Source organism: Gorilla gorilla, chromosome 16, assembly GCF_029281585.2.
Source record: "Gorilla gorilla gorilla isolate KB3781 chromosome 16, NHGRI_mGorGor1-v2.1_pri, whole genome shotgun sequence".
NCBI classification, from domain to species: Eukaryota; Metazoa; Chordata; class Mammalia; order Primates; family Hominidae; genus Gorilla; species Gorilla gorilla.
Window position 1 is genome coordinate 32,339,342 of NC_073240.2, and position 24,219 is coordinate 32,363,560.

The 24,219-nt window shown below is 43.2% G+C and overlaps 1 pseudogene; it reads right to left on the bottom strand.

The window, feature by feature from the left end:
- Positions 1 to 212: 212 nt before the first annotated feature.
- On the bottom strand, positions 213 to 20,134 carry LOC109023346 (ubiquitin-conjugating enzyme E2 C-like; annotated as a pseudogene).
- Positions 20,135 to 24,219: the final 4,085 nt, after the last annotated feature.

Here is a 24,219-nt window from a genome sequence, read left to right on the forward strand (position 1 = left end):
TACTAAAAATATCAAAATTAGCCGGGCATGGTGGCAGGTGCTTGTAATCCCAGCTACTCGGGAGGCTGAGGCACGAGAATCGTTTGAACCTGGGAGGTGGAGGTTGCAGTGAGCTGAGATCTCACCACTGCACTCCAGCCTGGGCAACAGAGCGAGACTCCATCTCAAAAAAAAAAAAAAAGAAAAAAAAAGGACAGTCTGGGCAGCCTGGGTCAGGGGTCCTGGCTGGTAACCTGCTTTGAATAGGTTTCTTGAAGGTAAAAGCTGTAGGGTTTTTCCAGAACTCAACAGCATGCATGTTCAAAGGGCTATCAATGTTGGGTTATCCTAGCAGGCTCTGGATGGAGACCAGAATGGTCCTGATGCCATACAGTACAGACGACTTGTTCTTCCAGATAGCCAGGCATATGTTACCCTGGGTGTCTATGTTGGGGTGGTGGCAGGGTGTGAGGAACTTCACTGTGGGCTCATTGTAAGGGTAGCCACTGGGGAACTCTAGCAAGAGCTTATACCTCAGGTCTTCATATACTGTGCCAGCTGCTCCCTGGATGGTCCCTACCCATTTGAAAAGGTTGTCTGATTCAAGGAAAGCAGAAATCCCTTTGTCACCAGACATCATGAGGGTCATCAGCTCCTGCTGTAGTCTTTTGCCCACAGGACTCTGGGCAGCACCCCCACTCAGCTCGGCTCTTTTATGGGTGGTGACGACACTAGTGGCGGCTGGGTTATGGTCTTGGGAGACCACTTGGCTGCCTTCTCCTTCATTTTTGAAGAACAGTTTTGTTGGTTATAATATTCTTGGTTGACAAAAGTTTTTTCTTCCAGCACTTTGAATATAACATCTTACTCCTTTCCAGCCTATAATGTTTCTGCTGAGAAATCAGCTGATAATCTTACAGTAGCTCCCTTGTACATACAAGTGGCTTTTCTCTTGCTATTTTCAAGACTCTCTCTTTATCCTTGACTTCTGATACATCAAACTGTCCTTGATAGTTTGATTACAATATGTCTCAGTGTGGGCATCTTTGGGTTCTTCTTTGTCAGCATCCTTCGAGCTTCTAGAATTTGGATGTCCATTTTCTTCCTTAGATTTGGAAGTTTGGGCCATTATTTCTTCAAATAAGCTCTCTGCCCTTTGCTCTCTTTCTTCTTTTTAACTCCTATAACATGTATATTGACAGGCTTGATGATTTTTCATAAGTCCCTTATGCTTTCTTCACTTTTACTAATCCTTTATTCTTTTTGTTCCTGTGACTTGATCATTTCAAATTATCTGTCTTCAACTTCACTGATTCTTTGTTCTGCTTGATCAAGTTGTCTATTGAATCCTTCTAGCGAATTTTATAATTCAGTTATTGCAATCTTCGGCTCTGGAATTTCTATTTGTTTTTTCTTCCTTAGTTTTTGTCTCTTTCATCATATTGTCACTTTGTTAATGCATTGTTTTCTGGATTTGTTTTTAGTTGTCTATCTGTGTACTCTTGTATCACATTGAACTTCTTTAAGACAATTATTTTGAATTCTTTTTCAGGTCATTAATTGATCTCTTTGTTTAAGGTCAGTTCCTGGATATTTATTTTGTTCCTTTGATTGGGCCATTTTTCCCTATTTCTTCACATGCCTTATTATTTTCTACTGGGATTTGTGCTTTTGAAAAACAGGCAACTCTTCAGTCTTTGTGGCCTGGCTTTATACAAGGAAAGATCTTCACTAGTCACCCAGCTAGGGATTCTGGGGGCCTCTCAAGCCTTTTCTGGGGGGATGCACCATGAAATACACCAGCTCCTCATTTGCCTTCCACCACGATTGTATGCATCTTGAGGCCCTCACCAGAAGCAGATGCCAGCACCAAGCTTCCTGTACAGCTGCAGAACTGTGAGCCAATTAGATCTCCTTTCTTATTTATGTTTGTATATATGTATGTATTTTTAGAGACAGGGTCTCTCTATGTTGCCCAGGCTGGTCTCAGACTCCTGAGCACAAGGGATCTTCTAGCCTTGGTCTCCCAAAGTGCTAGGATCACAGATGTGAGCCACCACACCAAACCTAAATATTTTTTCATTATAAATTACTCATTCTTGAGTATTTCTTTATAGCAACACAAAAATGGACTGATACATAAATCCTGCTAGGAAAGCCATGGTAGCTTTGTATAAAAATTTTTGTAGAAAAAAATCTTGCTTACTGATTAAATTTATTTAGTACTATTTCTACTGTGTTTGTTTCTGTAATTAGCATTTTTTCAGTTAACTATCTTTCACAGTTTTGTGGTGTTGAGTTGTTCAGTATGTCCTCTACTTTTCATATTATTATTTGTGGGATTGATAGTGATGGTCCTCTTTCATTCTTGATAGTGTTATTTGTGCACTCTTTGTTTTTGTCCTTGAACACTGTTACTAAAGTATATCATCTCATTAATTTTTGCAAAGAAGCAACTTTTGGTTTGGTCGATTCCTTTTATTTATGTTTGTTTTCTATGTCATTAATTTCTGTTCTTGTCATCCCTGTGTCTTTCACTCTACTTTCTTTAGATTTAATATACTTTTTCTCTGATTTCTTCAAATGGATATTTTGTTTTCCTAATTTCTTCAAATAGATAATCGCTCTTTCAGCCTTTATTCTTTCTTTTTATGTTTGAAGGCTAAAAGAAATCCTCTAAAGTACAACTTTAGCTGCTTCCAACAAGATTTGATATACAGTATATGGAGAGCTTTTATGTAATTAAGTGCAAATTTTTAATTACAGTTCTTCTTTAAACCTTGAGTTACTTAGAAGTAAAGCTCTGTTATAAGCTCTATTTTGTCTTTTTATATATAGAGGTGGGTTTTGGTTAGTGTTTGCACAGTAAATCTTTTTTAGTTCTCTTATTCACAAGCTCCCTGTATCCTTGTATGTTGAATGTGCACTTTGTCATTTAAAAAAAGGTAAAGTTTGTTAGGTTTTTAATACACTTTAACAAACTTTTTACTTTAATTGGATCATTTAACATTGTCTTAGTCCATTTTGTGCTGCTGTAACAGAATACCAGAAAGCCGGGCGCAGTGGCTCATGCCTGTAATCCCAGCATTTTGGGAGGCTGAGGCAGGCAGATCACCTGAGGTCAGGAGTTCCAGACCAGCCTGACCAATATGATGAAACCCTGTCTCTACTAAAAATACAAAAATTAGCAAAGCATGGTGGTATGCACCTGTAATCCCAGCTACTTGGGAGGCTGAGACAAGAGAATCCCTTGAACCTGGGAGATGGAGGTTGCAGTGAGCCGAGATCGCGCCATTGCACTCCAGCCTGGGCAACAAAACCAAAACTCTGTTTTAAAAAAAAAGGAAAAAAAAGACAGAATACCAGAGACTAGATAATTTATTTTATTTTATTTTATTTTATTTTATTTTATTTTATTTTATTTTATTTTATTTTATTTTATTTGAGACAGAGTCTCACTCTGTCACCCAGGCTGAAGTGCAGTGGCATGATCTCAGCTCACTGCAACCTCTGCCTCCCGGGTTCAAGCAATTCTCATGCCTCAGCCTCCTGAGTAGCTGGGATTACAGGCGCACACCACGATGCCTGGCTAATTTTTGTATTTTTAGTAGAGATGGGGTTTCACCATGTTGGCCAGGCTGTTCTTGAACTCCTGACCTCAAGTGATCCTCCCATCTCGGCCTCCCAAAGTGCTGGGGATTACAGCCATGAGCCACTGTGCCCAGCCTAGATAATTTATTTTAAAAAGAAATTTATTTCTCATAGTTCTGGAGGCTTGGAAGTCCAAGATCAAGGGGCCAGCATCTTGTGATTGCCTTTTTGCTCCTTCATAATGTGGTAGAAGGCAACACATGGATGAGAGAGGGAGAAGGGGGCAAACCAAACTCATCCTTTTGTAAGGAACCCACTTTCATGATAACTAATCACGATAATTACGCATAACATTGCCATTAATTCATGTATTAGGGCAGAGCACTCCATAACCTAATCACCTCTTAAAGACTCCACCTCTCAATGCTTTACATTGGGGAGTAAGTTTCCAACACATGAACTTTGAGGGACACATTCGAACTCTAGGAAACATATTAACAGTTCATGACAAAGCAAACATGCAACACACAAGTTAATGAAATTTCTAATATATTTCAATTTAAAGCTACCATCTAAATGATGCTATTTGTCTCATTTGTTCTATGTTAATTTTTCTCTCTTTTCTTGATTCCTTTGAGAGTATTTTGGTCCATTTTTCCTTTCACTATTATGATATTTGATATGGGTGTTTTATAAATGCCTTTATCTAATTGAAGAAGTTCCCTTGTTTTTAGTTTGGTAAGTGTTTTTCTCAAGAAAAGGTGTTGGAGTTTTTCAAATGATTTTTGAGATGTTCATGTAATTTTTGGTTTTTAATCTATTGTGTGATGTATTACATTAATTATTTTTAAAATGTTAAGTCAACCTTACATCTCTGCGGTAAATATCACTTGGTCATGGTGTATAATTCTTTTTATATATTGCTGAATTTGGTTTGCTATTATTTTGTTTAGAATTTTTTATATCTGTATTCATAACAGATATTGCTCTGTAGTTTTCTTGTAATGTCTTCTGTGGTATTCGTATAAGGATAATAATGGCTTCATAATGAGTTGGAGAGTGTTCCCACCCCTTTTTTTAATGTGAGATATTAGCATTAATTCTCCTTTAAATGCTTGGTAGAATTCAGTGATGAAGTATTCTGGGCCTAAGATTTTCTTAGTGGGTAGTTTTTTATTACTTTGCTTCTTATAGGTATATTCGGATTGTCTATTTCTTGTGTAATCAGTTTTGGTAGTTTGTATCTTTCTAGAAATTCGTCAGTTTTATCTAATTTGTTGTTACGTAACTTGTTGGCATACAATTGTTCATAGCATTTCTTTAAAATCCCTTTTACTTCTGTAAAGTCGGTAGTAATGTCTCCTCTTTTATTCCTGATTCTAGTAATTTGAGCCCTCTTTTTTTTCTTGTCCAACCTAGAAGCTGAAAATTTCAACCTAAAAATTAAATATTTATCAATTTTGTAGATGTTTATAAAGAACCAGCTTTTGGTTTTATCAATTTTTTCTATTATTTTTATTGTCCATCTATTGTTTTTTATTCTCTATTTCGTTGATTTCTGTTCTAATCTTTATTATTTTCTTCCTTTGGCTTGCTTTGGGTTTAGTTTCCAGTCTCTTAAGGTGAAAGGTTAGAGTATTGATTTAAGATCTTTTTTCTTTTTTAACATAGGTATTTACAGCTATACATTTCCCTCTAAGCACTGCTTTACTCGCATTCCTTTACTTTGGGGATGTCGTATCTTCATTTTCACTCACATCAATCTATTTTCTGACTTCCCTTTTTATTTTTTCTTTGTCCTATTGGTTATTCAGGAGTGTTTTGTAAAATTTCCACATATCTCTGAGTTTACCAAATTATTTTCCTGCTATAAATTTCTAATTTCATTCCATTGTGGTCAGATAACATATTTTGTATTATTTCAATTCTGTTAAATTTATTGAGGTATGCTTTATGGTTTAGCATATGGTCTATCCTGGAGAATGTTTTATGTACACTTGAGAAGAGTATGCATTTTGTCGTAATTCAGTGGAATGCTCTGTCTTAGTTCATTTGTGTTGCTATAAAGGAATACCTGAGGCTGGATGATTTATAAAGAAAAGAGTTTTACTTAGCTCATGGTTCTGCAGGCTTTACAAGAAACATGGTACCAACATCTACTTCTGGTGAGGGCTATAGGCTGCTTTCACTCATGGACTCATGGCAGAAGGCAAAGGGGAGCGGACGTGTACAGAGATCACATGGCAAGAGAATGGAAGCAACAGAGAGGGGAGGAAGGGAAGTGCCAGATTATTTTAAACAACTAGCTCCCATGGGAACTCATAGAATAAGAACTCAGTCATTAATATGAGGATAGCACCAAGACATTCATGAAAGATATACCTCCATGACCCAAATGCCTCCGATTTAGTCCCTACTTCCAACATTGCGGGTCAAATTTCAACATGAGATTTGGAGGGGCCAAATATCCAAACCATAGCATGTTCTATAGTTGTCCATTAGGTGTAGTTGGTTTATAGTGTCATTCAAGTCTTCTTCTACTTCTTTATTGATCTTCTGTCTAATCATTCTATCACTGAGAGAGGATATTGAAATGTCTATTTATTTCTTCATTTCTGTCAGTTTTTTCCATGTATTGGTGCTCTGTTATTAGCTGAATATATATTTATAATTGGTATATTTTCCTGATGGGTTAATCCTTTTACTGTTATAAAGTATTCCCACTGATGTCCAGCAACATATTTTGTTTTAAAGTATATTTTGTCTATTACTGTAGCCACTCCAGCTTTCATATGGTTGCTGTTTTCATGACATATCTTTTTCCATCCTTTTTACTGTCAATTTGTATCTTTGAATTAAAAGTGTCTTTCTTGAAGACAACATATAGTAAGTAGAAGCATGTTTTTTGTAATTCAGTATGACAATTTTTGCCTTTTGAGAAATGTTTAATTCACTCTCGCATTCGATATTATTGATATAATTAGATTTATGTCTATTTTATTTTTGTCTTACATATGTCATGTTTTTTCTGTTCTTCCATTGCTGCTTTACTGCTTTTTCTGCAGTAAATATTTTAAGTAAATATTTTAAGTAAAAATTTTAAGTAAACATTTTCTAATGTAGCATTTTAATTTCATTAGGATTTTTTCCCACTATATTTTTATGTCATTTTTTAGTGGTTGCTCTAGGGCCTACCATATATATTTAACTGATCGTAATCACCTTGAGACTTAAACTAGTTTAATTCCAGCGATCTATTAAGAACACTACTCCTATACAGCCCTGTTCCATTTCCCCCATTTCTGTGGTATTATTTTTATATGCATTACATCTATTAATTTTACAAACTCAATGATACATTGTTATAATCATTTTCTTAGCCCATTACATGTTTACTCCCACTTACCTCCTTTGTGACGTTATTGGCAAATATATTTCACATATACGTTATAGGCTCAACAATGCATGATTATACATATTATTATATATAATTGCTTTTAAAATAAGTATGAGACAAAAGAGAAAATATGCATTTATAGTGTCTTTTTAAAAGACAGTAACTTTCACTGATACTCTTTGTTTCTGTTGAACAAATTCTGTGTATTCAAATTACCATTTAAGGTAACTTGTTTTCAACCTGAAGAATTTTTTTTAGTATTTCTTGAAGGCAGGCCTAATAGCAAGAAATTCTCTGGGTCTTTGTTTGTTTTTTTTTTGTTTTTTAACCTAGGCATTTCTTTATTTTGCCTTCATTTTTCAAATATAGCTGTGATGTATATAGGATTCTTCCTTGATGATTTTTTCTTTGAACACTTCAAATATGTTATTTCACTGCCTTCTGACCTGTGTTTTGTTATGAAAAGTCAGCTGCTAATGTATTTGGGGTTCTCTTTTAAGTGATATGTCATTTTTCTCTTGCTGCCTTTAAGATTTTTTCTTGTCTTTGGTTTTCACCATGATGTTTTTGTTTGTAAATCTTTTCTAATTTATCCTGTTTGGAGTTGATTGACCTTTCTGAATGAGTAGGTTGTTGTTTTCAATAAATTTGAGAAGTTTTCTGCCATTATTTCTTTGAATACTTTTTTCTCCTTTCTCTCCTCTCCTTCTGGTACGTGGTTATATATATGTTGTTATGTTTAATGGTGCCCTGCATATCTCTGAGGCTGGTTTTTTTTTTTTTGTCCATTCATTTTCTCTCTGTTCTTCAACTTGAATAATGAGCTGACTGTGGTATTGTTAGCACTCTCTTTCTGTCTCTGGCCACATCCAGATGTGAAACCACTAATTGCTCAATGATTGTTCTTTTGTTTTGAAGAGTGCCCTGGGGCATTGATGCCTCTGCAAAGACATCTGATCAAATTGTGACTCCTTTGAAGGAACCGTTTCTGAGGTCTAAGCTTCATATTTTTCCCCAGGAACTCAGAAGTGCTCCTCCCAACTGTCTTGTTCCTCAGTTCTGTGCTGAAAACTATCCAGCCTGGTTTAGGCTTTCTCTTCATAAATTCATGAATCTCCTTTCAGATGCCTTTCACTACAACTTGCGCTGTTCTCTAGAGGCCCTTGGGTGTAAACTTCTCCACATTCTGTTGCACAAGAAGTCAATTCCAATGAGAAGAGATTGGAAGCTATCTGTTTTATGGCCTTCATCTCCAATCGGGCAAAATTTTTAAGAAGAAATCACGAGCTGGAGGTGTGGAACATGATAAGTTTTTCTTTCAGTGACACCTAAACATGTAGAAGTTCCTCCTCCTCTTTGCTTTTTAAAGTGGTGATTTTAAAAATTTTAATTGCAGTTGTGCATGACTAGTAGCAAACCAATTAATTTTTGTTTATTAAACTTGTATCCTTGTATCCTAGCTAAACTCTTTTATTAATTCTAGAAGTGTTTTTTTTCATAGTGGTTTTTTTTGGACTTTTCTGCATGTACAATCATGTCATCTGCTACTAGAGGCAAATTATTCCTTTACAAACTACGGTATTTTATGTCTTGCCTTGCCATGTTACACTGGTGTTTTAGCCCATTCAGGCTGCAGTAACAAATTACCATAGACCGAATAACTTACAAACAACACAAAGTTATTGCTCACAGTTCTGATAATTAGAAAGTCTAAGATCAAGGTGCTAGCACATTTGGTGTCTGGCAAAAGCTCCTTTTTTTCAAAGATGACAGCTTCTAGCTGTGTTCTCACATGGTGAAAGAAGCAAACAAGCTCCCTTGAGCCTTTTTTATAAGGGCGCTAATCCCACTGAGGAGAGGAGAAAGCTTCATGACCTAATCCCCTCCCAAAGGCCCACCTCTTAACATAATTACATTGGGGAATTCAGTTTCAATATATAACTTCCTGGGAGACACTAACATTTAGACCATAGCAGCTAGCTATGATTTCCAGCACAATGTTGAATAGGAGTAGTAAAAGAGGACATCCTTGACTTGTGTCTGATCCTTGGGTAGACATATTGAGTCTTTCACAACCAAATATGATGCTAGCTTTGGTTTTTTGTACCTACCTGTTTTCATATAAAGAAATGTCCTATTTATTCCAAATAGATTGACAGATTGGATTGAGAGTTTATTTTTTCATCATAAATAGATTGTGAATACTGTAAAGTACTATTTATACTTCTATTGAGATAATCATATGGTTTTCTTTCTTTTAAAATTTTTGTTTGGGCCGGGCATGGTGGCTCTCGCTTGTAATCGTAGCACTTTGGGAGGCCAAGGTGAGTGGATCACAAGATCAGGAGATGGAGACCATCCTGGCTAACACGGTGAAACCCCGTCTCTACTAAAAATACAAAAAAAAAAAAAAAATTAGCCAGGTGTGGTGGCAGGCGCCTGTAGTCCCAGCTACTCAGGAGGCTGAGGCAGGAGAATGGCGTGAACCTGGGAGGCGGAGCTTGCAGTGAGCCAAGATCAAGCCACTGCATTCCAGCCTGGGCGACAGAGCGAGACTCCGCCTCAAAAAAATAAAAAAGAAAAAAAAAATATGTTGGTATGGTAAGTTACATTGATTGAATTTCAAATGTTGATTGAGCCTTGCATTCATGGGATAGACACACTAGATTGTAATATATTGTTGACTTTATAGCAGCATCAACTGAAACAGAAAAAAAAGATTTATATATTGCTGGATTCAATATGTTAATTTATATTGATGATTGTTGCAGCTATAATTGTGAGGGGTAACAGCTTGTAGTTTTCTTCATCTCATTGGAATACTGGACTGATAAGATGAGTTCTATTTTCTGGAAGAGATTGTGTAAAATTGGCATTATTTCTGCCTTAAATGTTTTTAGAACTAACCTGCAAACACATCTGGGCATGGCATTCTCTATGTAGAAAGCTTTTAACCATAAAATCAATTTCTTTATAGATAGAAGACTGGTTTTTTTCTTCAGTGAGTTTTGATCGTATCTTTTAAGGAATTGATCCATTTTACTCTGCTTATTTGAAGCATTTTCACATTATCTTTTCAGTGTCTATAGGGGTCTGTAATGATGTCCACTTTTTTATTCCTGATACTGGTCAGTATGGCCGGAGATCTACAGCCTAATTGTGTATTTGTTCATTTTTCGCTTCAGTTCGATTCACTTTTAGTTTATGTATTTCGAACTCTGTTGTTACGCATATACATGTTTAGGATTGTTGTGGCTTTTTGGAAAACTGACTCATTATTACATTATGTCCTCTTTTATCTCTGATGATATTTCTCATTCTGAATTTTACTTTGATGTTATAGGTGTGTGTGTGTTGGTTGGTGTTTACTGTCTGCATGGTATATCTTTTTCCATCTTTTTAGTTTAACTCATTTATGTCTTTATATTTAAAGCAAGTTTCTTGTTGACAACATACGATTTGGATTGCCTTTTTATTCTGCCATTTGGTCTCTGTTTTTTAATTGATGCGTTTAGTCTCTCTCAATTTAAATTGATTATTGATAGATTTTGATTAAAATCTTTCATCTTGCTACCTGTTTTCTTTTTGGTCCCTCTGTACTTTTTTATCTTTCCTTTTTTTAATGCAGTCTTTTGGGTTGCTGAAGACTTTTTATTGTTCAATTTGATCCCCATTATTGCCTTATTATTTATAACTCTTCTTTACACTTTTGGTGGTTTTCCTGGGTTTTATAATATACATATTTTATTAATCAGAGTCTACCTCCCAATATTATTCCATTTCACATGTAGTATAAGGAGCTTATTGTTATATTCTCAATTATTTCCTCCATCCTTTCTGCTATTGTCACACATTTTACTTTTCCATATGCTATAAACACATGATACACTGATCTTATAGTTTGCTTGAGACCGTTGTCTTTTAGAGCAATTAAAATTAAGAAAATTTTTAAATAGACTTTATTTTATGTACATTTGCTTCATTTCCAGAATGCTTTATGTTTTTCTGTAAATTCAAGATTCTGTTGGTATCGTATTTTTTTCTGCCTGAAGAAATTCCTTTAACATTTCTTATATTGCAGAGCTGCTAGTAGCAAATTTTCTCAGTTTTTATTTATCTGAGAAAGTATGTCTTCTTCATTTTTTAAAGATATTTTGCTGAATATAGAATGCTGGGATGACAGTTTTGTCTTTCTGTAGTTTAAATATGTCACTTTATTGTAATCTGGCTTGCATGGCTTCTGAGGTGAAGTGCACTGCAATTCTCATCTTTGTTTCCCTGTATGTAACGTGTCCTTTTTCTCTGGCTGTCTTCAGGGTCTTTTCTTTGTTTTTTGTTTTTGGAAACTTGAATATGACATACATAAGTGTCGTTTCTCTCTTCCTTCTTTCCTTCTTCCTCCCTTTTCTTCCTCCTTTCTCTCTCTTTCTTTCCTGCTTGGTGTTATCTAAGCTTCTTGAATCTATGGCTTGGTGTCTGTCATTATTTTTGGAAAAATTTCCAGCAAACATTTCTCAAATATTTCTTCCCCTTATTCTCTTTGTCTTCTCCTCTTGGGATTTGTATAATGCGTATATTGCATCATTTGGTATTGTCCCACAGCTCTTAGATGAACTGGTTTGTTTTGTTTGTTTGTTTTTTGGGGTTTTTTTTGAGTTAGAGTCCTGCTCTGTTGCCCAGGCTGGAAGGCAATGGCACAATTTTGACTTACTGTGAACTCCACCTCCTGGGTTCAAGAAATTCTCCCACCTCAGCCTCCCGAGTAGCTGAGATTACAGGCATGCACCATCACCCCTGGCAAATTTTTGTATTTTTAGTAGAGACAGGTTTTCACCATGTTGGCCAGGCTGGTCTGGAACTCCTGACCTCAGGTGATCCACACACCTCAGGCTCCCAAAGTGCTGGGATTACAAGCATGAGCCACCATACCTGGCTGGTTTGTTTTTTTTAAACTCTTTGTTGTTCTTTGTTTTTCTATTGACTTATGTTCAACTTCATATTGATTCTTATCTTCACTGTGTCTAGTCTACTGATGAGCCAGTCAAAGGCATTCTTCATCTCTCTCACTGTGTTTTTCATTTCTAGTATCACCAGTTGATTCTTTCATACAGTTTCCACCTCTCTGCTGAATTATCCACCTGCTCTTGTATGTTACCGGCTTTTCCTTTAGAGCCTTTAACACACTAATCATTACAATTTTAAGTTCCCTGTCCAATAGTTCCAACATCTCTTGCTTTCTCATATGGCTCAGAGTTTTTGTTTAAAAACAAACATTTAACAGTAGTGACAGAGGTAAATAATTTTCATACTTGGAAATGAGCACAACTTTCCTTCTAGGTCTTTAATGTGGGGGTTCTATTAATCTAGTCAGGAGTTGAGTTTGATTTGAGATTTAACATTGCAATGGTTATTCTCATTATATAACAGACTTCAAATTCTAGTGTTACCTTGTGTTTAGAATGGGGGCTATTTTGCGAGAATTTTAACTTCCCTTTCTCATAAGGATGACACTGTTGGCACTCCTCCATCCCCACATTTTAAGTTTTTTCCCATGGATGGTGAGGGACAAGGGAGGGATAGGGGAGAAGTGACCTATACCACCAGGAACAGGAAGCTTTCTCAAGAGTCTCCTTGGTCTTCTCTGTGACTACCTGGTGAGAAACAATTCATCTTTTAACTTCATATGTGCAATTTATATATTATATGCAACATATGAAATCTATTAATTGCTCTATTAATTTTATAACCTGCTGTCTTGCAGAATTCTTTTATCTTTTGAGGTGGTTTTACCAACTATTTTACAATTTTGCTCTCTAGGGTTTTCCAGATGTACCATTTTGTCATCTGCAAACAGAGATAGTTCTTCTTTTTCAAGTTTTATGCCTCCAGTTCTTTCCTCTTACATGATTGCATTGGTTAATATATTAAGTAATAATACAGCTAAGAAAATGTTTGCTTTGTTCCTAACCTTAGTAGGAATGTCTCCAGTGTTTCCTCATTAAATAAATCAGTGATTTTAGTATGAGGTATATACATAGTTTATCATGATAAGGATATATCCATTCATTTTTTCAAGACTGTAAGTACAAATGGGTGCGAAATGTTTCCAAAGGCTTTATTGGTCTCTGTAGAGAGAGTCAAATAATTTTTTTCTCCTTCAACTTATTAATGTGGTTCATTTTATAGTATATTTCTTATTATTGAATCATCTTTGAGTTCCTGGTATGGATTTGCTTTTCACTGCAATATTGATTTAGTTCTGTAGTTTGGGGAAGTCTTTATTTTTCTTTTTCTTGATTTTCACTTTCTCGTGACCAGAGTATTTCTCAAGTGTATGTATTTCCCCAGAATGAGTTCATGGGTGGTTAACTTTTAAAATCTTTTCTTATACATAAAACATTATTTTTGCTTTCATGATTAATAGTTCAGCTTACTGTATCATTTTTGAGACAAGACAGTTTTCCCTCCAGCCTTGAAGGAAGCCTTCTATTTCTCCTTAGCACATCCTGCTGCTGAGCTTGTTTCTCTGCCCACGACCTGTGCCACTCCCTCCCCTTATCTTTCTCGTAGTTCATGGCAAAATGCCCAGGTATTGATCCTTTCTCTTCTTTTCACTTCTTTTTTATAGAGAAGAGGTCTCCCTGTGTTGCCCAGGCTGGTCTTGAACTCCTTGGTTCAAGCGATCCTCCTATCTCAGCCTCTCAAAATAATGGGATTACAGGTGTGAGCTACCACACCCAGCTATCTTTTCTCAATCATCCTATCAAATAACTTGAGAAAGTTTTAATTTAAAAACTGTTCCTCCTTGTTTAGCTCTGGGAAATTATTCCCCCAACATTTCTTTATTTCCCCATGTAGTAGACAAAATAATGGTGCACCAAAGGTGTCACATCCTAATCCCTGGAACCTACGAATATGTTATCTCACACGGAAAAAGGGACTTTGCAGATGTCATTTAAAATCTTGAAATGGGGAGATTTTTCTGTATTATCCCAGGGAGCCCAATGTAATCACAAGAGTCCTCATAAGAGGGAGGCGAGAGGGCCAAAGTCAGAGAAGATGATGTGACAGCAGAAGCAGAGGAGATGGTGGTGCAATGAGGGAGGCAGGAGTCAGAGTCAGAGGGAGAGATCTAAAGAGGATACACTGACGGCCTTGAAAATGTATAGGTCTACAAATCAAAGAATGCAGGCAGCCTCTACAAGCTGGAAAAGACAAGGAAACAGATTGTCCCTTAGAGCCTCCAAAAGGAATGCAGTCCCACTGACACCTTGATTTTAGGACTTCTGACCATTATAGCTGTAAGAGAATAAATTTATATTGTTGCAAGCCATTAAGTGTGTGGCTATTGGTTACCAATTGGTTATTGCAAGCCATTAAGTGTGTGGTTATTGGTTACCAATTGGTTATTGGTTATTGGTTACACTGCACTTCCCTCCATTCTTTTTTTTTTCTGTTCATTCTTTCTGAACTCCTAGCAGACACATTTTACATCTCACTCTGTCACCCAGGCTGAAGCACAGTGGTGTAATCTTGCCAGGGTTGGTTATAAACAGCAGAAAGGCAGTTTCTGCCTCCCGGGTTCAAGTGATTCTCCTGCCTCAGCCTCCCAAGTAGCTGGGATTACAGGTACCCGCTGCCTCACCTGGTTAATTTTTGTATTTTTAGTAGAGATGGGGTTTCGCCATGTTGGCCAGGCTGGTCTCAAACTCCTGACCTCAGGTGATCCGCCTGCCTTGGCCTCCCAAAGTGCTGAGATTATAGGTGTAAGCCACTGTGCTGGGCCTATCAGACACATTTTGACACCCTGGATTGATGCTATGCATCTCTCCCCTGCCCTGTCAGACTCTTCAGCTTTTTGTCTTCTTGCCCTACAGTCTGGGAACTTTACTTTCCTATCCTCCTCCTGATTTGTTTTTAATTTTTATCATCACATTTTTAATGTCTCTAAACTTTTTTGATTCCCTGATTTGTCCTTTCTCTAGTTTCCTGTTCTTGTTTTGTGGATGCAACATCTCCTCAAACATCTCTTGAGATGTTAATTATGACTCTTTTATTCTATTCATTGCCTTTAGTATCTATTTCTTCCAGGGACAACTGTTACTTTTGTTCCTCTTGGTCATTCTGTCTTGTGACTGTTTTCCTTGTTTGCCTATTATGTACACAGATGAAAGATAAGACTGATGCATACAGATAGCTGCCAAGGGTCCCCTTTGCGGTTCCGGGGTCTCTTTACTCAGCAGGCCTCTCCCCTTCCTGGGAAGGCTGGCTTGACTTCTGCTTAGTCGGGTGAGTCACACCTGGCAGCCCTCACCAGAGGGTACCCAGCTTCCTCATCTCTACAAAAAGACCAAACTAACGAAGGCTTTACTCCAGCAGATACTAACCCTCCTCCTAAGTTCACTTCAATTTCCTAGCAAGATGTTCTCGTCAGTTCAGGCTGTTACAATAGAATCACACAGCCAGGGTTGGTTATAAACAGCAAAAATTCATTTCTCACAGTTCCAGAAACTGGAAAGTCTAAAATTAAGGTGCCAGCAGATTCGGTGACTGGTGAAGGCCTCTTCCTGGTTCGTAGACCGCAGTCTTCTTACTGTGGCCTCACCTGGCAGAAGACGAGAGGGGGTTCTCCAGGCTCTTTTCTTTTTTTTTCTTCCCTTCTGTTTTTTTGAGACGGAGTCTCGTTCTGTTGGCCAGACTGGAGTGCAGGGGCACGATCTCGGCTCACTGCAACCTCTGCCTCCCGGGTTCATGCAATTCTCCTGCCTCAGCCTCCGGAGTAGCTGGAATTACAGGCGCACACCACTAGGCAGGCTCTTGCTTTGTAAGGCACTAACCTCATTCATTAGAGCTCTGCTCGCATGACCTAGTCCCCTCCCAAAGTTTCCTCCTCCTAATTCCATCACACTGGGGTGAAACTCAACATATGAGCTTTGGGGGCACATGGTTCCATCTACAGCATAAGCATATCATTGGTTCTATCCTACTACAAAACAGTACTCTTAGCCTCTTTGAGGCATGGTGGAGCCTGAGATTAGAGCAAAGAGCTCCCCGCACTGTTCTCTCCATCCATACCCCTGAGTGAAGACCCTAGGCTCCACTCTTCCCAAACTGTAGACCCTAACCTTGCAGCCTTTCAGTGTCGGGAGTTGGTTCTTTCCAGTTGGTTCGTGGTCTCGCTGACCGCAAGAATGAAGTCCCGGACTTTCACAGTGAGTGTTACAGCTCTTAAAGGTGGCACGGACCCAAAGAGTGAGCAGCAGTAAGAGTTATTGCCAACAGCAAAAGAACAAATACACCACAACACGGACGGGGACCCAGTGGGTTGTCTGCTGCTGACTGGGGGGGGGTGGCCAGCTTTTATTCCCTTATTTGTCTCCACCCATGTCCTGCTGATTGGTCCATTTTACAGAGTGCTGATTGGTCTGATTGGTCCATTTTACAGAGCACTAATTGGTCCATTTTACAGTGTGCTGATTGGTCCACTTTACAGAGCACTGATTGGTCCATTTTAGAAACCTCTAGCTAGCCACAGAGAGCTGATTGGTGCGTTTTACAATCCTAGCTACAGAGTGCTGATTTGTGCATTTTACAATCCCTTTGTAAGACAGAAAAGTTCTCCAAGTCCCCGCCCCACCCAGAAGTCCAGCTGACTTCACCACTCATTTCCAGCTGGTAAAGGTAGCCTTCTACCCAACCTCCTCCCTTCTACCCTTCTCCCTGCCACATACATTCACTCCTGCACACTTACGGGGCTCCAGTGCCCTCTGCTTTGGTTTATAAACCAACACCATCATGCTTGTTTTTTATTTTCTGGAAGTCCATGATAGCCGCGAGCCCACTGGTAACTTGCCTGTGCCCCACTCTCCTTCTCACCTCTGCTTGACTTATGCTACTTGGCCATGTCCAGGGAGTTCGGAGAGGAGAGGGAAGCAAACGGGGTGTTCAGGCTGCTCTGTGGGCACCTATGCCGACCTGCTTAGTTACCACTGTACTTGTGGTAACATGCCAGTGTGTAGGAGGGGTCCTCTCCCTGACAAGGACAGAGCCATCCCACAGATGAACTGCCGTGGCGCAGCTGGCGCTCCAGTCCGGGATCACTTACAACCACTGGCTAACCTTTTTCATGAGAAACATAATTGGCTGTAAACTCTCTGAGGGTGGTGAATCAGTTAGGACTATCTCTGACTATGGGTTGAAAAAATCCTAACGTAATAGTGGCTTAAGCAAGAGAGCAGTTTACTCAATGTGGGAGGCAGGAAGTCTAGATCTGTTACAGGGGCTACACTGTGATGGGGACTCGGGCTTCATCTATCCAGTGCTCATTATCCTTGTGTGGCTTTAAATACCCTTGTGTGACTTCCATTCCCACGATGACCCATGGTCTAATGTGACTGCTGCAGCTCCTGCCATCATGTCCACACTGCAGCCAGCAGGAAGAGAAAGAAGGAGAATTGGCTCATCCACTCATTTACAAGTTACTTCCTGGGATAGAAGTTGTTCATGACACTACTGCACACCCCATCAGACAGAATTGGTCCAGATAGCCACATGCTGAGCTAAAAATCAAGGGTTTCATTATTAAAGATGGGAACATGTATGGTGAGGCCTCTAAAGCACCCCCAGCCGACAGCATATCTCGTTTGTGATTTTACTCCCCCATCTAGAGACATGAATTCTGGAGTCATGATTCATCGATTATTTGCCAGTCACCCAGTTTCACTGTAGCCTTTGACTTGGAGTATGTTGCCCCAGAGTTATCTGGACCAGAGCAAAAGATCTTGCCCCAAAACTGCTTCACAGTAGAAAAGACACTAAAAGAATGAGGGGAATCAGCAGACATATCTATACTCAAACATTTTGGGGATCAAGATAGACTGACAGTTGGAATTGGCAATCGAGTCATAGAGCGACAGCAAATGGGAAGCAGCTTGTGTTCCCCAGGCCTGGACTAGCATGCCCTTCCTGGCATCCATTTTTCCTGCTGGGCCCCAAGGGACCTGGCCCTGTGCGTCAGTTCTGTGGCTGCAAGGGATGCTAGCGAGGCTGCTTACGAAAGAAGAAAACAGTTCACGAGTCCCATTGCCCATCCCTCCAAGGCAAACACTTAAAAGTTTTTTTTTTTCCCCACATTTTAGTATTTCATATTCCGATAAGACCCACATACTGCTGTTGGCTGAGCCAGAACAGCCTACACATCCCAGGGGAAAGAGGACCTTCTCTGACGGAAACAAGTCTAGACTAATGAGCCGCAGAACTGAGTGTCTGGTGATAAGCCGAGAACACTGAGCCTGCCTCCCCAGGCTCCACCTGGGGCTCTGTGCAGCAGCTGCTGCTGGAGACAGCTCCTCCGCGCTCCTGGCGGTGGGACGGCGGGGCAGCCCTGGGTCCCAGTGCCGCTGACAGCCAGGTCGGACCTGAGCACATGACCCTGCACCAGAGCACGGACATTCAGGCTCTGTGGACTTTCTGAGTGTCTTCTCCACATTGAGCCGTCACATGTTTCCTGAATGGAACTGTTTCTCTGGGCCTTTGTCGCTGGGACCACTTGGGAACCCTCTGACTGAGTCTCAGCCCAGCCTCATCTCCAAGGCATCTGAGGTGCTCCAAGCACACTGCTTTCATCTCCCACCCCTAGAGGTGCCCTTGTGGGGCAGGGTCCCCAGCCGAGAGCTCCTTCCAACCCCTCCTCATCTAATCCTCACCTTCCTTTCAGAGGCTGGCGGGGGCACATCTTCTCCCAGAGGGCTCTCCATCCAGGAAGGCCATGGACCTACCCAGCGTCAAGAGGCAAGGGAGCAGCAGAGCCTGGAGCTGAACCCGCATCTGTGGCTCCCACGCCCGGCCCCCACAGCCCTTCTTTGGGCCCCCTGACAGCCTCGCTCAGAGGTTGTGTCCTGGACATGCGGTGTCTCCCCTACTGGAGTGGACATTGGTGCTGCCCACCCAGACCCCACTTCTCCTCGGGCACGCTCTGCATTCTGCGAAGTGGATGGCAGCAGGATCTGCCTCCAAACGTGCTCTTCTGACATGGAGATTCTGGCAATTCTGCTGAGAGGTGGGGTTTCCTTTCTTCCTCTTGACTCTAGGCAGGCTTGCGTGCCACTCCAGGTAAGTGATGCTATGTGGCTTCTGAGGCTGGGTCACAAATGGTGAGACAGTGTCTGCTGGTTCTCTTGGGACTGCCCTTGGAGACTCAGCCCTCATGCTGAAGTGGGCCATGCAGCCAGAGGACAGCTAGAGACCTTGGAGCTGCACTGCTGCGTTCAGGTCCCTGCACCAGTGTGACCTTGGGCAAGTACCGCATCTCTGAACCTCAGTTTCCCCATTTGTAAAATGGGCATAATATAGTCTTTCCCGCTGAGTGTTATTAAGAGGATCAAATTCCCACATGAAGGGACCAGCCCAGCCCCACACACCAGGTGGCCCCCACTCAATGCTGGTTCCTGCTCCACAGCACAGGCTCTCACCCCAAGCGCAGGCCCTGTGCCCAGAGGTTGGGATGCAAGCCTTAGGCACACCCTTGACCCCTGCTCCCCTCAGAGCAGGCAGCCCACTACCCACTTCACCCCTACCCGTGCCTTGCCCTGACTCAAGCCAGCTGGGATGTTACACACCCCCCAGGGGACAAAAAGCAGGCCCAAGGGACCCTGGGCAGGTGGGCAAGGACTTCGTGAAAAGAGCATAACTTTGCAGTCTAGAAGATTTTGTCTCGGCCGGGTGCAGTGGCTCACACCTGTAATCCCAGCACTTTGGGAGGCTGAGGTGGGTGGATCACCTGAGGTCAGGAGTTCGAGACCAGCCTGGGCAACATGGTGAAACCTGGTCTCTACTAAAAATATAAAGTTAGCTGGGCGTGGTGGCGCATACCTGTAATCCCAGCTACTTGGTAGGCTGAGGCAGGAGAATAGCTTGCTCCCAGGAGGCAGAGGTTGCAGTGAGCCAAGATTGTGCCATTGCACTCCAGCCTGGACAACAAAGCGAAACCCCATCTCAAAAAAAAAAAAAATTGTTTATTTATCTATCGACGGGACACATTGCAGCACCTGCCTCAGAAGGTCACCTGGTGACATCAAAAAGATGATAGCGATGCGACGCTTCCCGGTGCCCAAACCCAAATCTCGGGGTCAGCTTATCTTTCCCCTCTCTCCCACATGTCACAGCCATCGCATCCAGCCAGCCAGACCTTCACAGGCAGTCAACCAGCACAATTGACTCTGGTCCGAGGCATTGTCCCTTCTCTCTTGGATCTGCCCTCTGCCTGGTCTCTCGGCTTCCACCCCCTCCCTCGACCCTCCTCCACCCTCCTCCACCCTCCTCCACCTTCCACACAGCAGAGTGATCTGAGTAAAACCCAAAACCCAAGTTGGGGCCTGCCACCCCTCTGCTAGAAGCCCCAAGGCTCCCCATTTCCCTGCAGGGCACCTCATCCCCAGCTCTGACCTCCCTGTTCTGCTCCAGCCCCCTGCCTTGCCGCTGTCCCAGCTCTGGGACCAGCCACCTTCAGCTCTGGACCTGGGATTTGAGTTCTCCCTGCCTGTGGCACACTTCGTAAGGCTGGCTGACTCACTTTTTAAGGCCTTTATTTAAATGTCATCCACGCACGGAGAACTCTCTGAGCAACCTAATTAAACTGCACGCCACCCCCTCCATGTGGGGTGCCCTTCTGTCCTTCACTGTTTTCTATTTAGTGGTTGCCATCTGACACAATGCTGAGGATGGTTTCTTGCCTCTCCCCAGTTAAAATACAAGCATGAACATGAAGGCAGGGCTTTCCTGTCATCAGTTTCACCGCTCTCGCTCCGTGGATTCCCTGCAGAAAATGGATTTGGGAATACCTTTTCCCCATTGAGGAAGGCCAGGTGGAGGGAGAGCAGAGTGGGGGTGGAACAGGAGTAGGACTCGTCTCCTGGCAGGCTGTCAAGAACCCCATGGGGAGGCTCCAGTCTGGCTTGGCCTGAGACCATGTGCTGTGGCCTCTGTGGGTCCAAGCAGTGCTGACGGCAGCCTGAGGGTTTGAGTCACCCTCCCTAGTGGGAAGCCCCTGGGCGAAGAGCAGAAGTCAAGTTCAAAGGGGGCAGCTAAAGCTTTGAAGAGCCACTGAGCAAAGGGGCCTAGGAAAGCAAAAGGCACCAAGGTGTGGGCCCAGCATGGCAGAAGCCCTGGAGCCCAGAGTCAGGCTCTCAGCCCCTCCCTGTGGCCTGCCCTGGCAGATCGGGCAAGACAGGTGTGCACATGCACAAAAAAGCCCTAAGCCAGAAGACCCTCCCTCCCAGTGGCTGGTGCCCCTCTGCCCCACAGCGACCCCACCCTGGCACATCCACCCAAGGTGAGCCAGCTCTGACTCTGAGACCACACCCCTTGTCCCGCACCCAGCCACGAGGCGGAGGTTAGTGCAGGTTTCAGCACCCCTGGACCTCGTCTAGGAGTAGAGGGGGCAGGCCTAGGCCTGGACCTGGAGCAGTGGGTGTCAAGGAATCCCCTGTGTGGGCAGGATGGCTCTGGGAAACCAAGGGCAGTGTGTGGTGGTTTGGCACAGCTGACTGCAAAAAACTCAAGAGATAGGCTGGGCACGGTGGCTCACACCTATAATCCCAGCACTTTGGGAGGCCGAGGTGGGTGGATCACCTGAGGTCAGGAGTTTGAGACCAGCCTGCCCAACATGATGAAACCCCGTCTCTACTAAAAATACAAAAATTAGCTGGGCTAATCCCAGCTACTCAGGAGGCTGAGGCAGGAGAATTGCTTGATCCTGGGAGGCAGAGGTTGCAGTGAGCCAAGATTGCGCCATTGCACTCCAGCCGCAGGGGGAAAACTCAGGGATGCAATTCCCTGCCATGTGGGTTGCCCCCACATTTGTGGGGCTAAGGGGCCCCTTATTTTCAGAGGGAGCTCAGCTCCTCTCAGAGGGTGATTGCAACTTTGCCCAGTGGAGTCTCTGCTCTGCTTCTCCATCTGGTGCTGACATCCTCTAGGGCAGCCAGCACTGTCCTCTTCACTGAGGCAGGATAAGGGGCTCGCACTCTGCCAGGGACACACAGGATGCTTGGGGCTGTGTGACACTGAGCTTCCCTGGGCACAGGCTCCAGGGAAAACCTAGTAGATGACACAGCCCCGCCCAGTGGGGCAGATCAAAGGGAGCTGTGTAGGCGAGCACTAGGCAACTGTAGGGCTTGCCCACAGCTTCTTGGCCTGGCTGCAGGCTCTTCCCACCCACAGAGTCCTATAGCTGCCCTGGGGGAGAGGGAGGAGGGCACCGTGCATGGTTGACTCTTCCTGCTTCTCAGCTCCAACAGCCTTGGCCTCCTGCTTGATCTTTCCAAGGCCTGGGGGCCTACTCCAAAGTCAGACACTCCTGATGTGGTACTGTGCCTGGGGACAAAGGTGGCTGGGAGGGCTCGGAGCCCTGAGCTTGAGCCCTGGGATGGAAGGGGTCGCTGCTTCTCCACTGGGGTCCAGGAGCCAGTGGGCTCTTGCTCTGGGAGTACCCTGGGGGCCAGGCAGCAGCACCAAGCATGCCCCTGAAATAGGCGCTGGCCAGAGCCTGGGTGTAGGCTGCGGGGTTGGCCCCAGGGCCAAGATGGCTCCCTCGTTGCCCACCACGCTCTGCTCCCAGCCACTACACATGAAATGCCAGCAGCTGTTTTGGTTTGGCAGCTTCTGCTGCCACCCCCATACGCCTTCTAAACTCGTCAGTGCTGCCGTGTCTGGTCTGTTGTGTCCTGGTGCAGCCCTGTCCCCTAACACCTGGGCTGTTTCCTTGCTGTGATGGCCATGGTTGTGCCTCTGAGGCCTGGGCTCCTTTCAACTAGGGTTAGAGAATCTCTGAAAACACCACCAGTTAAGGCCCCGCCCGAGCAGGAGCATCCTGGGCTTTGTGGTGGGAACCTGTCCAGGCAAAGGCCTTATCCGAAAGATCAGGTAAATTACTGGGTAACTATTGGACCCTGAGCACAGACGCAGGCCTAGCAGGCTCATTATTAGGCTAATTACTGGCCCCGGACTGTGTAAAACCCAAGATAAACTCAGGGTCGACCCTCTGGGAGGTGGTGTTTTCCTGGAGAGGCACTTGCCAGAGGCCCTCAGGCTGAGGCCCAGGAGAGAAAGACTGAAGAATTCCCCAGGGAGAGTGGATCACCACCGCCCCCCCCCCCCCCCCGCCCGCCCCCAAAGACCAGAGAAGTCTGCAGACCCCACATCCAGCTCCTAACTCTGACCCCCTCCACGTCCTCATCTGTGTAGTTCGTCCCTCTGACATTTATGATGTGCCAGGAGCTGCTGGCCACTGGGTATGGTTGAAAATAACATAATAATAATAATGTTACAAAATCAGCCTCACACTGTACAAAGAGTAGCTCATTTAGTCCTCAACAAATCCATCTTCATTTTATAGATGGGGAAACTGAGGCTCAGGGATGTTAAAGGACTTGCTAGCAGCTGCTAGAGCTGGAACCAAGAGGCAGCCCTGACCCCAAAGGGGAAACAGGCCCAGGAACTTCCCAGCGCCCCTCCCTTGAGGACAGACAACGTTGGCAGGCCACGGCCCCTCCCACTCCGAGGCGTCTGGACCTCTTGGCCTTTGCAAGTGCGCATCACTGAGGAGGAGAGGGCGCCACCGCCCCAGGCCTGAGAATGGTCAGCAATGGGCGGGGTGGGCGGCTCTCTGGGCTTGTAATTATTCTCCTGGTAATTATGCTGGCGCTGGGCGTGGCCTGAGCGGAGCGCGGGGAAGCCTGCCCACCCTGTCACGTGCACCCCTGCCCTGCCCTGCCCTGCCCGCCCCACCCCACCCCGCCCCACCCTGAACCTGAACCGGGACACCCTCTTGGCCTCAGGGCCTCAGGCTTGTTCCCAACCCCCCTTTGCCCATCTCCGCCTGGGAAATGACCCCTGGCAAATGTTCCTGTGGCAAAGTCAAACGAAAAACCTGGACTGGAGGAGGGAAAGTGACCTCTGGGCTCAGGGTAGGGACAGGCACCAGCCCCTGAGCCACTGTTGAAACCACCACTGCAAAATTATAACCCAGACAGTGAACGAGATCTGACTTAACTAACTCCATCTTGCTTCTAACCTCCAAGCTGTCCTTGTTCATTCCTAGGTGTAAGCTGAACTAACTTTGGGAGAAACTTGGTTTATAGTTTATAGTTTAAAACAAAGACTATAACATCCCTTTCCCAAAGCAGACCTCCTTCTTGCCTAGGGACTAGACTGCCTTTGTAGCTAGGACTAATAAATTAGCCAAAAAATTAGAA